Raw genomic sequence first — 14,204 nt, 5'->3', positions numbered from 1 at the left:
AAACCACACAGTTTACTACACAATAGATAAACTATAAATAGGGACAGTTAATGATTAAGATTGGGTCTTATCCATTTTTATATATACTAATTGTTGTGACTATCCTCCAAAAGGAATGAAAAATATATCCAGAAATATTAAATACATGGCAAGCAAAAATATGTGCATTTTTTTTAGTCTTATGGGCTTGAATGTTAGTGGTCAACAGCACATACATTCAAAACAAAAGGAAAGGTGGATGGAGATTTAACAGATTCTACAGGAAGTATTCTTTAAAACCCTACTTTATCACACAGTCTTACCCTTTACTAGTCAAAAGAATTACCATCAAGGAATCACCACACTAGACTTAGCTATCACATGCCAAGATACTGTGGAAACGTGTGTGTGTGTGTGTGTGTGTGTGTGTGTGATATTCTATTTCAGAATGTCAAAGTAACCAGACTTTGACAGCATCACCACACAGGCTGTTGACATCTTTGAAAGGGTCTTTTATGAAATCCCCGTTTGAGCACTGACTTGCCTTAGGTCATCTATGTGATAAGATGTGTAAACACTCTTTGACACATAGCCAAACATAACAACCATTGCTGTCAAGTCATTGAGTTGAGGAAAAAACAAAACATTTTAACTGTCTCACTACTGAAAATAGACAAATATTCCTATACTTTCAATGTAATTTACCATAACTTCCTGGAAGATTGGAAACTCTGTTGGGATCTAGCCTCCTCTGTATATATCATATATTGACATTTTCAGACAAACAAACCAAAGCTCCCAGAAGAAAGATATTGAACTGTAAAGGTATGCTCAAATCTTGAGGCAACTAACACACAATCACTAAAAATCTATGCCCCCAGTGAAGCTAAAAACATGACCCTTAATAGCATATTAAGTCCAAATTAAAACAAGTGGACCACTGAAGATATAATGACATGTAACACAGTGCTGAAAGAAACAGGGAACCTGGAATATATTAACATCAAAAAGAGAAATCCTGGTATTAGACAATGAGTCATCAATCAAAATCAGGCCAAATGAAGTCATAATATATTTTGTCATGATTCATGTTGATCAGCTCTCTGTGCTTTAATGCACAAGACCCAGGTGTGGAAAATTCCATCAAACGGTAATGGAACAGAGAAAAGAAACGTGTTCACTGCAAATGTCAAATTGTCCTAACAGAACAATTGATGACTTCCTTCCCGAATAAGTTACTTCTTAGTGTGACATCTTTCTGGGTGAAACTTAACTAGGGTCATTGTGGTGGTTTGAATAGGAATGGCCCCCATATACTCATATATTTAAATGCATGGTCATTAGGGAGTGGTGCTGCTTGATGGGGGGATTAAGAGGTGTGGCCTTGTTGTCATGGGTGAGGCCATATGGAAGAAAGTGTGCCACTTGAGGTGGGCTGTGGGGTTTCAAATGCTCAAGCCAGGCCCAGTGGCTGTTTCTTCCTGGTGCCTGAAGATCCTGTTATAGAACTCTTGACTACCAAGTCTAGCTGTGTGCTGCCATACACCCCATCCCCCCTATGCTAATAATGGACTAAACCTCTGAAATGGCAAGTGAGCCGCCATTTAAACGCTTTCCTTTATAAATGTTGGCATGGTCTTGGTGTTTCAGCAAAGCCATAGAACACTGACTAAGATAGTCACATAAATGAATCTCCTTCTATACTGATTAGTGCTATACATTGCCTGCTCATGTGCTTATTGTTAAAGGGGATTTCCTCCCCTGATTACTATGTAATTTTTTTTAAATATTGTATCTCTAAATCTTTAACAGGTTTCATAACCATTTCCTCAGGCTGTTTAGAAGTCACAACCACTTTTGTAAAAAGCAAAACAAACCTTTTTTTTTCCTCTGAATTCTGCAGAGTTGTAATTATAGTCTGAGAATGATTCTTAAAATTACATTCACTAAGCAAATGGAAACGAAAATTCTCACATTCTAGGTTTTGTTCTTCTACATAATTCTCAGGCCTGGATCTCTAAGAATTAACCTGAACTATAAGGGGCAAAAGTATTCACATCTTGCCTTTTGAGCTCACTGCCGAAACAAACTTCATTCTCAAAATTATCATCTGATTGGTTGAGAATGTGGTGAACAATCACATTCCCCAACTTGAGAAGCAAAAGCTCTGACCCAACGGAGATCATGTTCATCAGCCTGAAGAGCTCCTACATGGCTTCAGGCTAAATACAGTTCTATAGGCACACATAATTGGCCCACAGCCACCACTTCATTTGTCACTGGATGGGACTGTGGATGTGTAGACGCTCTGGCAAATAAATAAAGTGCTTTGCAGGGCTGGCCTGTGCCAGTGTGGGCTGCATCGGGCTACACATGTTCTCTCTAACAATCCCTCTGTGGGACATGCTTCCCCCAAAGCGCCCAGCTTCTCCTTCCACCTGTAGGCAGGACACTTCACCTGAGGGGCTAGCAGGTGAAGGAAGCCAGGATCTAAGCATCAGGAAGCCCCGTGCTGGTGCGTCGGGAGAGCGAGGGAAGGATGACCTGGTTTTAGATCACAGGCTGGTGAGACACCAAAGCCTCAACTGTGACAGGGAGAACAGAGGGGTATCTGGAGAGCTGCAGTTTTAAAGGTCTACCAAGGAAAAGTGAACATAGCCGTCCTCTAGCACTGTCCATTGTGCTTTGATGCAGGCTGAATTCTCTTTGCTTAAGGAAGACCGTATAAGTAAATACGAAATTCATGTTGGGGCTACAGAGGAGTCTACTGAAGGAACCAGGAATTACATGCCATTTTCTAAACAACCATCTCCAAGTCATCAAATCACAATGCCAGAGAACATGCTGGTATGACTCGATTTCATTTCTTGTTTAGGACTGAATTCCTTTCTAGTAATTAAAAGTGCAAATATGGAGGGACATTGAACCATAAGGCATTGATTAACCTCACTCTCTCCCTCCATGTAAAACTTACTAGCCTTCAACTCCCAATGTTCTAATGTTCTGTACCCACAAAATCCATAAAGATTGAGTATAATCAGATTAAAGATGTTTTGAATTTTTCCCACATTCATTTGTGTGTGTGTGTGTGTGTGTGTGCGCGCGCGCGTGTGCGCGCGTGCGCGTGCGCGTGCGCGTGCGCGTGTGCGTGTGCGTGTGCGTGTGCGTGTGTGTGTGTGTGTGTGTGTGTGTGTGTGCATGTCCATGTGTGTTTGTGTGGGCGTGCGTATTTGCAATAGCATCCATATGGAAGGCAGAGCTTCTTATGGAAGTAAGAAGTTTTCTCAACTTCCATGGCGGAATTCAGGACATCAGTCGCAAGTACCTTAACTAACTGAGTCCTCTCAAAGTTCCAAATACTCTTTGAAACACACCAACTACTTGCTGAAGACCATAACCCTCGAAGTGTTGATCTCTTTAGCAACCCTGCGGGGGGTGGGGAAAAAAAAAACAAAAATACAAAAAACAAAACTCTCAGTCCTGAAATCAGCCAAAGGGGGAAATTTTACATTGAGAAAAGACCTTGCCTTAGGACTATCTTTCTTATCTGTTTGCATAATCATTCACGACAAGTCCTCTGATTGTTTTATACATTGAAAACAAGTTTGAAAAAAAAATGTTTGAAGGTGGTCTATTAAAATAGTATGTAATCCTCCCTTAATTATTAGAATTTTACTACTATTACAATTCTCTAAATGACTTTAAAATTTATTTTTACCAATCATTTTTTCTTCTTCTATAGATATAGAATCAGATGCATAGGGATATGGAGCTCTGATCCTACTGATAGTATTAGACTTGAAAGCATAACAATGGGGGGAAGATGTGGGGGGTTGAAGAACAGAACAATGTTCAAACTAGGCAGAAACTCAGCCAGCCAGTAATGGGACACTGATACAGGAGAAGCAAAGGTGTGAATGGTGGCTGGGGAGGGGAGTTGCTCAACTGGTAAATGCACTTGCAATACAAGCCTGATGACCCAAGTGTAGCCCAGGGAACACATGCAAACGCAGGGTGTGGTGCTGCTCATTTGTAACTGCAGTCCTCCCTCCAGCAGCAGCAGGCTAGGAGGTCAGACATCGGAGTCCACCAGTAGCCTGCACACTGGAGTGTCTGCAGAGTGATGGAAACAGGAAGACCCTGCCTCAGAACAGCTTAACCCCTCTCAGGTTACCCTCTCACATGAGGGTACACACACATACAAGATAGAATGGAAAAGTGAAAGGGGGGAGGGAAGGATGGAGGGAGGAGGGAGGGAGGCAAGCAGAGAGGCAAGAGAAAAGTGAAATGTGAAAAACCTGTATCTAATTATCTTAACCCACGTCCTCAAAAATGACAGTTCTGGAAACTAAGCTCCCAAACCATTATAAATCCAGCTGTTGGAAGATTCACGACTCAGATTTCCTATGCTTCTATTATATCATAGTTTCCCATTTCACTGCATTTCACCTTAATGAAGAAATTCTGACACGGGCATGGTCCCAAAGGATTCTCTTGTCTTACGAAAGAGACTTGCACATTCAAGCTCATTGCTGCTCTCCTCAAAACAACCAAGAAATAGGAAAAAAAAAAAACCTAGATATCCATCCAAAGATGGAATCATTATGAAACTGGTACATTTACAGAATGGACTATTACTTAGTTATTAAGAAAAATTAAAATCTCTTGTATATGGGTAGAGCTGGAAATAATTATTCTCAATGAGCCAACCCAGATCCAGAAAGACAAATGCCACATGTTCTTTCTCAAATAAATGCTAGTTTTCAGTCTTTAGATATGAATGTTTAAATTGGAGTACACATAGAAGTCAGAGAAGCAGTTAGGGGTCATGGAAGGGATTTCAGAGAAAGAGGAATAAAGCGCAGGTGGTAGGAAGGGAGAAAGAGAAGCAATGGAACAGGAAGCATCACAAGGGCTGGAGGATGGGGCGCCGCATGGAGAAGGAAGGATGGAGAAGGAAAACTAACACTAAGGCCCTTTTGCATTCGATATTTTTTAAATATTTTAATAATAAAGTTATAAAATTGTTTTAATAAAAATGAAGGTTAATGAAAAAACAATATGGTAGGTAACCTACTCCTGTCAGAACTTCTGAAAAAAAATATGTATATCAATGGGTTTTAAATGAAATTACTCTATAATAGGAGATAATGCCTAAATAAATTCTTCAAATAAAAAGTCTAATAACAGGTATGGGTTATCTCCTTTTGAAATGTTTGTCAGGGGGACCCTATAGCTTCCATAAATTTTTCAGGTTATTGCCATTGCTTTCGGGTTATCCTCCAAACAAGACCCTGTTGCTGGAGATACATACTTAAGCTATAGAGTCTAAAGAAGTAAGCAGTATGACCTGGACGCTTCGTTCCTATTGGCTAGCTTTTGTAGTAAGCAGTATGACATGGAAGCTTTCTTCCTATTGGCTAGCTTTCGTTGTAAGCAGCGTGACCTGGAAGCTTCCTTCCTATTGGCTAGCTTTCATTGTAAGCAGTATGACCTGGAAGCTTCCTTACTATTGGCTAGCTTTCATTGTAAGCAGCGTGACCTGGAAGCTTCCTTCCTATTGGCTAGCTTTCGTAGTAAGCAGTATGACCTGGAAGCTTCCTTACTATTGGCTAGTTTACATAGTAAGCAGTGTGATCTGGAACCTTTATTCCTATTGGCTAGCTTTCATAATGCTGGAAGAGTCCGTGCATGCTGTAGGGAGAGAGAAATCATCAATAGTTTTACTTGGATATGAGCCTTGTGAGCTACAATAACCACTGGCTTGATGTGATATGCCCAGTTGGGGATAGAGCAAGGCCACAAATATTATGGGCGTAACCAACCACTTTTTTGTAGGATTTACAGCCCAATCCGCAACATGTAACTCAAGCTTGGCCCCATTAACTAGACTGAAAACTTGTGGCTGGGTAGGTCACTGGCCCTAGGGCAGGTCTACTATTATTATTTTGATAAATGGACATAGTGAGTATTGAACTATCCCTGCATTCTTATCTTTTCACCCATGGATTAGTACGTTCCTCAACTCTCATCAGAAAAGCTTCTTTTGACTGTAAGTAACTATTTATGCAAAGATCGACAATTGGCCAAGGTATAGAGAATGAAAGTGTGTGGAGTGCTCAGCTCTAAGCGGGACATCTGTATCATATCGCAGAGGTGTGGGAATCATGATGGTAGAGGAGTGGAAGGATATTAAGAGCAGATGAAGTAGATACCTGTAATAAAACAGTACTTTCCGAACCAGATGGCACAGCCACACGCATAGTTAAATTCACAGGAGTGAGGACTACATATAGATTATTCACATGATCAAATCATCCATAATCACAGCGTGTGTGGAGGAAAGCATCATGAATCCCATCCTTATCTGAGGATCTATGAGAAACTGATGGCTCCTGGAGAGGGAGAGGTGGTTTTCCCCTGGGGTCTACCAATGCTGCAGAAGATGGTTTCATATCTGCAAATATACCAACAGCACTAAATGACTTAGTAGGTGAGGGAACAAGTGTTCATGAGAAAAAGTCGCAGTGGGAACTGGAGGGAAAGAATGGGGACGGATTCTGTGTAGACGCATTATATGCACGCATAGATATTAAGATATCTCCTTAAAGGAAACTCTGACAGTGGAAACACAGCTTTAAAATGTTGTATTTGCTCAACGTTCATATCCAGAACGTTTTTCATATAGAAACAGATGAAGTGCAGAATTTTTTTAAATTTCTAAAATACCAGATTTAAACATCAACCAATCTAGTCTTGGGTTCTTAGGCACCTGAGCAGTGTCAGGCATGGGTTCTGTCTCATAAAGGGAGCCTTAAAGCCAGTCAGAGAGTGGTTGGTTACTCCCACAATGGTTGCCTTACGCTTGCACCTGTGTGTCATGCAGGTGGATCACCACTCTAGATCACGGGGCTTGTAGTGGAGTTGGTAGTTGTCTTTCTCCTCTAGTAATGGACAGAGTACCTTCAGGTACCATGAACACCAGTCAATAGGAGTTAAAGCTCTAGTTAGCCACCAGGATGACTTCTCTGTGTTAAATAACATATGTGTTTTCTTCAGCAATTGTGTGTGTGTGTGTGTGTGTGTGTGTGTGTGTGTGTGTGTGTATTTTCTTGTGTTCATTTCTTTTTTTAAAAAAATATGGTTTGCTTAGTTTTAATTGCCAAGTTTTTTTCTAAAGAAAATTAAAAAGAAGATGTAGCGTTCGATGGGCGGAGAGGTTAAGAGGATCTTACAGAAGAGTTGAGGGAGGAGAAACTGTGATCAGAATACACTGTGTGAAAAAATATTTTCATTAAAAATGGGGGGGAAAAGAAAGGAAAGCAAAGAAGTATAAAATTTGGCTATACTGCCTCTCAGTTCAGGATTTTTCTAAATGCCTTTGAATCATTTAGAGAAACAGGACTCTGGGAAAAGCACATTGGAGTCCTCACAGACACACAAGGGCAGATAAGACGTAACCCATCTTAGGCACAAAACGGAGGAGGCATTGTGGACAAAGGAAGAAATGGTGACAACTGTCTTTGCATTTCCTCAGTTTACATTCCCATCACCCGTCCCAGCAGATGCTCCAGAAACAACCACACCCCTCACCCCAAAGCCTGAGGATGGGGATGCGGCTCTGATATAAGCAAATAGCCCACTTGGAGATTGGGGCCAATAACATGCAAATAGAAAGGAAATTGCTTCAATGTGCAGGGGGCCGAGGTCTACCTCCTGCAAGCTCTTTGCTGGTTCATTCTCAGGGAGCCTCCTGGGTCCAGGTTAGTTGATTCTGTAGGTCTTGTGATGTCCTTGACTTCTCTCCCACTCTGCTAGATCACTTCTATCTCCGACCCTTCCACGAGACTCCAGAATTTCTGCTTGATGTTTGCCTGTAAGTCTCTGAATCTGCCTCCATCAGTTCCTGGATGAAGCTCTCAGGAGACAGTTATGCTAGGCTCTTGTCTGCAAGCAGAGCAAAGTATCATTAAGAGTGGCAGGGGTTGACTCTCTCCCATGGGATGGGTCTCAATTTGGGGCAGTCATTGGTTGGCTGTTCCCTCAGTCTCTGCTCCATCTTTATCTCTGTGCATCTTGAAGGGAGAACAAACTGTGGGGTGAAGGTTTAGTGGGTGGTTTCATGAACCTCTTCCTGGAAGTCATGCATGCCTACGATGCGGAGCTCTGGGGTCAACAAGGGCCACAAGGCATCTCTGCAGCAGGTGAGCATCATTGCCAACTGTGGTAGTTTACATGAAAATGGCATAGGCCCAGACAGAGTGACACTGTTAGGAGATGTGGCCTTGTTGAAGGGAGTATGTTACTGGGGATGGGCTTTGGGGTCTTAAATGCTCAGGTCAGGCCCTGTGTCCCTCTTCCTGCTGCCTGCTGATCCAGAGGTAGAACTCTCAGCTATCTCTCCAGCACCATGTCTACCTGCATACTACCATGCTTCTTGCCATGATGGTAATGGACTATACTTCTGAGTTGTAAGTCAGCCCTAATTAAATGTTTCCTTGAGCCTGATAAATATAGAGGCAGATGTTCACAGTCAACCATTGGACTCAGCATGGGGTCCCCAATGGAGGAGTTAGAGAAAGGACTGAAGGAGATAAAGAGGTTTGCAGCACCATAGGAAGAGCAACAATATCAACCAACAAGACCTCCCAGAGCTCCCAGGGACTAAACCATCAACCAAAGAGTACATGTGGAGGGACCCATGGCTCCAGGCCTTGTCTTGCATCAATAGGAGAAGACCTTGGTCTTGTGAAGGCTTGATGCCCCAGTGTAGGGGAATGCCAGAGTGGCAAGGTAGGAGGAGGTGTGTGGGAGGGGGAGCACCCTCATAGAAGCAGAGGGAGGGGGGATGGGATAAGGGGGTTCCAGAGGGAAAACTGGGGAAGGGAAAAACATTTGAAATGTAAAGACATAAAATATCCAATTTAAAAAAAAGAATTGCCATGACTTGTTCATAGCAATAGGAACCATAAGTAAAACGCCAGTCTTCTGGATATTTGCTGGGATGGGGCAGCAGTGGTTCTGTGCTTTTCCAGTCCACTGGTTCTTCTGCTTCCCTGAGTCCTGAAACAAGAGGCTCCAACCCACAGAGAAGGGTGCCGGCATGCTCTATGAAGCACTTACACAAGCCACACAAAATCCCTGCCTGGAGGCAGGAGGTGGCCAAAAGTCTCACCTCAGGCAATTGATGCCCAGTTTTCAGTGACGCTAAGGACTATGATAGATTGATCACGCCGCACTAAATCGCCAAATACTCAATAGTCTGTGGGCAGCATGAGTTTGACTGAATGAATTTAGAATAAAAGGAATGAGGATACAATAGGATCGGTAGGGAAGGGTGTAGATCTGGGGTGGAGTTTGACGAAGAGGGTGAATATGTTCACGGCACATTTTATGAAATTCTGAAAGAATTAAGAATAAAGATTGAAGGAACGGGGCCACTTTATCTTCCTGCTGCCACTCTGTTGCAGAGTCTTCTTGCTTGTCTTCATTCTTCTCTCCAGTTGCAGCTTTTCTTTGTGACAGCTGGCCTATGACAGTTTCAAACCACCAGACCAGCAGCAAGCTCACAGAATGGCCTCCAGCACGACGAACTACTCCAAGTGCACACTGACTGTTCCTTACAAATCCCTCCCTTGTAGTGCATGCAGTGGCTTCCCTCTTACATGTGTCATGACTAACACTGAATTGCAACCGGAGTATAGGACTGAACGCTACTCGCAGCGCTGGCGACAGGATGCTGGCTGAGTTTGAGACGTAGCATTGAGTAGTGACGACTCCAAGCCTTTTGTCTTCCCCAATGGGACAAGTATTATTATCATTATATGGCTGCTTCACCATATGTCTATTGGAATAGAAATTTGCCTCTATAGCTAGAGCTCAAAACCCCACAGTCATAAGAAGTGCCGTTAAGGCACATGTGAGGAGCCTCTTACACAGCAGAATTCGGTGAGATAATAAAAGCCAGGACCTCAAACCTTGACCTGCTCACATCAGTGAGACAGGATTCACTCTTGCAAGAGGAGTGATACAGTTTATATTTAAACACTTGGGGCATTTGGAGCCAGGAAGCAGACCAAGGAAGCCAGTCCTCAAAGATAGTCCCCCAATGGACCACACCTTCGACTATCTACATCCTGGTTGAATCCTTCCATTTGATCTTAATTCTTTGGACATAGACTAGGTTCTACGTGGTTCTCACACTGGGAAAAGGAAGGTATCATGTAACTACAGAAGATGGCAGAAAATCCAGTACCTTTCTTGCTGCTTTGAGATGGGAGGTGGATCTACCCATATCCATAATGGAATACTTACAGGCTCTGTTCATCTTTGTTGGAAGGCACAAATTGAAATGTCCTACCCACCTCCAATGACAATAACTTGGCTCCCTCTTGGACTACTATGTCTGGTATTTTTACTCTGTCTCCCCTCACTCCTTCCCATCAGCCACATCAGTACCAGATCAAATCACCCAAGAATACTCTACTCATTATGTCACCTTCCTATTAAATAGCTCTTCAAAGGGCCCCGTTGTGCGTGGGGATAAAGTCTAAAACTCTTTCATCTTTCTTCCATCTCTATTTCGATCTCATTTTCTACTCTCCTCCAGCATGAACTTCCTCACTCTAGCAAGGTTATCTCTTAACACCCAGATCTGCCATGGGATTGCCTACATACTCATCCAATGCAAGACTTCTAATCCCACAGTTTACCTGCATAAACTGTGCTCACTCTCCGTGCCCATTCTCATCTCAGTTCCTGCCTGCTCTGCGAGGTTCTCTGGTCTCCTCTCACTAACTTCTGTCATCCTTATTGTATAAAGTATAATTAATTTTCTGTATATAGACATATAATTAAATTTTTTGCTAATTAAATCATAATTATCTCAAAGAAATACTCTTTGATTTTTCAACACAGGGGGACTGGTGAATTTATTTCCCCTTTTATTTTCCTCAAATGAAGTAATTTAGGGGAAAATAAATTGTCTCAACTCATATTGAAGCAATCATACTGACAGCTTTCTGTGAAATTGTTAGTCAAACTACTGTTTTCTCTGACGGCCACACTCAGGAGAGGAAGCCAGAGCCGCTATCTCTCATCTAAGTAGGAAAGTCTCCTTTTAATTAAAAATATGAACCCCTTTGATGCTGTTGACTGTACTCTTGACACTATCGCTAACAGAAACTATCTGCATTGCCTGACACCTACATTAATCACCGTCAGCAGCATAGCCATGAAATTAGAAATTGCTTTATAGTTCTCTGTGGCAAATGCCATTTCTGTGGTTTGCTCATAGTTAATTATTGAGGCAAGGATAGATCCCAGGACACTTTACCATAACTCCATTTCTCAAAAATCTCACACTCTTTTATTTCACTAGAGCTGCCTTAAATGAGGGGTTTTTTTTTCTCCCCTTAATAAATGTTACTGCTTTCCTTATTAGCACACAGAACAGTTTTGGACTTGGTTTAAAGGCAAGTGTGCAGAAACAGAGAAGTGACCACATGACCTCCGGTGACCCCATGTTATTACCACAAATACAATAAAATGCTAAAATTTCATGCTAATGAAGACACGTTTATAATCAACACAAACATAAAAAAAAAACATGTAGCATAAAGAAAATCCTGCACAAAAAATGAAATGTAACCTCTTTCCCTTAGAGTATGGAATGTTTTCCCTCTCCATAGGGCCTTCTCCAGCTGCATTATAAAGCCCCAAACACAAATTCCTTTGAAATTTATATCAAAGCATTCTATGGTCAATGTACATTTTAGATTTACAAGAAATAATATTAGCAGAGTATCTGTAACCTGAAAATGTAAGATGCAAAGAATTAGATTGACTTGGTACCACAAGTGGAAAATGTGCATATCCAACCTAGCTGACTTGTCACAGCCAAAACTCAGGCACACTAACATATCCTAAAACACAGCTGTGAGTGCTGTATAAACGAAATAGAAATGAAAGCACACATGTGAATAAAAGATATAAATTATACATGAGTAAGTACCACATTTAAACCTGAACTGCATTTCCAACATGGATATTTTAAATATGTAAAATTTCAAATACATCCCCCTCAGTAAAAAGAACACCCACAAATCTAAATCAATTTTCACCCAGGCTATTTGGATAAGGTCCACTCAACCTATACACCGAATTTTTTTATGTTCAGAAAACCCTTACAAACCCTTCCTTTGTAGTTCTACCAGCCATCCATAATGTTAATAATCCCAGAAAATACCCATTTGTTCAGCCTCAAACACCCATTAAAGAAAATTCACTCACTAAAGGTCCCGCCTGTCTATGATGAAATAGTTTAAAATGCTATACAACATACAATATAACAATCTCCGCACTCCTTACATGATTTTATGAACAGGTCTATATTCCATGTCATAGTAGACTTGACAATAAGACTTTGATCATAGTCCCTTTTAGCTTTTATGTGTTTAGCCTAAAGCATCCAATTCCTTTAATCGATGTTCATATAGAACCCCCTTGATCATTGTACTTATTGTCTGGGGCTCCTCCAGGTCTTTCTTGTTTAAGAAGTGGTGGTCAGGAGAATAGAGACGACTCCAGTTCTTACCCAGTCATGGATGATGTCCTCTGGTTTGTTTCCAGGGCTCTTTGTGAAGTAGGCCATTGGTGCTCTGGGGGTGGGGGGCAATCTGAAATCACTTCTTACTTGTGTGCATCAGAAAGTTCATCTTTTACATGTTGACATTCGAACAATCGAGAACTCGTCCTTTGATTTATTCCTGCACCCGGCAGTTTTTTTCCACATCACAGTAAGTTCAGTTGGAGATCTGTTCCTTTGATATATATATATATATATATATATATATATATATATATATATATATATAATATATATATATATATATTATATATATATATATAATATATATATATTAATGTTAGCAGTCTTTGGGGGTAGCTTTCCTCAGAGGTTGCTCTACCACCAGTCTCACACTTCAGTCTCACACTTCTCTTCCTGTCTTTCAGCGAGTCCTTAACACACAATAAAAGAGTTTTCCCCAAAGACATGGGAACTATTTTCAAAAGTGTCTTTTATCAAATAGTTTATTTTTACAGTGTGTATTAAAGCAATCTGACCGTGTTTTACAAATTCCAACATCTTGTCCTGGGAACTAGTAAAAGCAATTTTTCACATATTTCTACATAATGCATTTAATTTCAAGAGAGTTCCACTGAGAGCTAGGCACTAGCAACTTAGAGTTGCCAGTTAGAGAGCCTTGTCCCTCACCTCACGATATTCTGTATCTGGAATTTCTTTGTAGTTTTTTTTTTTTTTCTTTTTACAGCTGACTTTGTATTCTCCATTTGTTTGGGTTAGTTGGTTTCCTAAAAGGTGAAATATGAAGGCTGCCCAAAATGAATATGATATCAATGTATCCAGTAACTTATAGCTAGGAAACAACCCAGATGATGTTGTATGATGCTGTGTTTATTTAAATTAAAGCTACAAAATCATCGTAACTCACAGTAAGAAAAGAAGGTTCAGTTTTGGATCTTAGAGTACGTGACAATACGAGAACTTCATTGAAGTCACTTGAATCCCACAGACCCCCTCCTCCGCATGTACCCACGGTCCTTATATACTAACATTTACTGTAGCATTTGTAAAGATGCGCCATCAGTCAGGACCCCTAAAACATACTGCAAGGAGGTAATGTCCCCACAATTGATGGCCATCCAAAAACGGGAAACAAACACTAAGTTGTATTCTGGAGCACAGTTGTCAGCCATGTTCACAATATCTGCACTACAGTCTTTATATCACATACAGAACACAAAGCATGAGCTCTGCATCTGCTTTCTCTCAGTCAGGGTACAGATGAGCTTCAAATTCCAAAGGCCAGCACCTTAGAATCACTCTGTTAATGGTCAGCACTGCCCTCTAGTGGCAAGCATGACTAACCACAGCTTTGTCCTACTTGAGTGACCCCAGAGGGGCAGCCAGGCCAGGGCAGATTTGAGGGAGAGAAATAGTACCAACGTTGGCAGCACTAATTACCAAATGGAACCAGATTTTAACATTTATGATTTTCTTTTCTTTTTTTTTTTTTAGCATGAGCATTTTTCCAATTTCTGGTGGAAACCTGAAAGTTCAGTTCAGGGAGCCTGATGGAAAGACTAAGAAATAGGATACTGGTCTGAATTGTGGTGTGTGTGTGTGTGTGTGTGTGTGTGTG

At 41.2% G+C, this 14,204-nt stretch overlaps 1 long non-coding RNA gene across 1 annotated transcript in view; it reads right to left on the bottom strand.

Moving 5' to 3' along the window:
• The window catches only part of LOC110319831, a 62,938-nt gene that overhangs the window by 45,708 nt on the left and 3,026 nt on the right, over nucleotides 1-14,204 (bottom strand). The window contains exon 2 of the long non-coding RNA XR_002380432.1: nucleotides 3,305-3,405. This is a non-coding gene — a long non-coding RNA (uncharacterized LOC110319831). The remainder of the gene's footprint in view (nucleotides 1-3,304; nucleotides 3,406-14,204) is intronic.

This window comes from Mus pahari, chromosome 4, assembly GCF_900095145.1.
Source record: "Mus pahari chromosome 4, PAHARI_EIJ_v1.1, whole genome shotgun sequence".
Taxonomy (NCBI): Eukaryota; Metazoa; Chordata; class Mammalia; order Rodentia; family Muridae; genus Mus; species Mus pahari.
The sequence above is the reverse complement of the archived record's forward strand: the minus strand, read 5'-3'. Positions and strand labels throughout refer to the sequence as shown.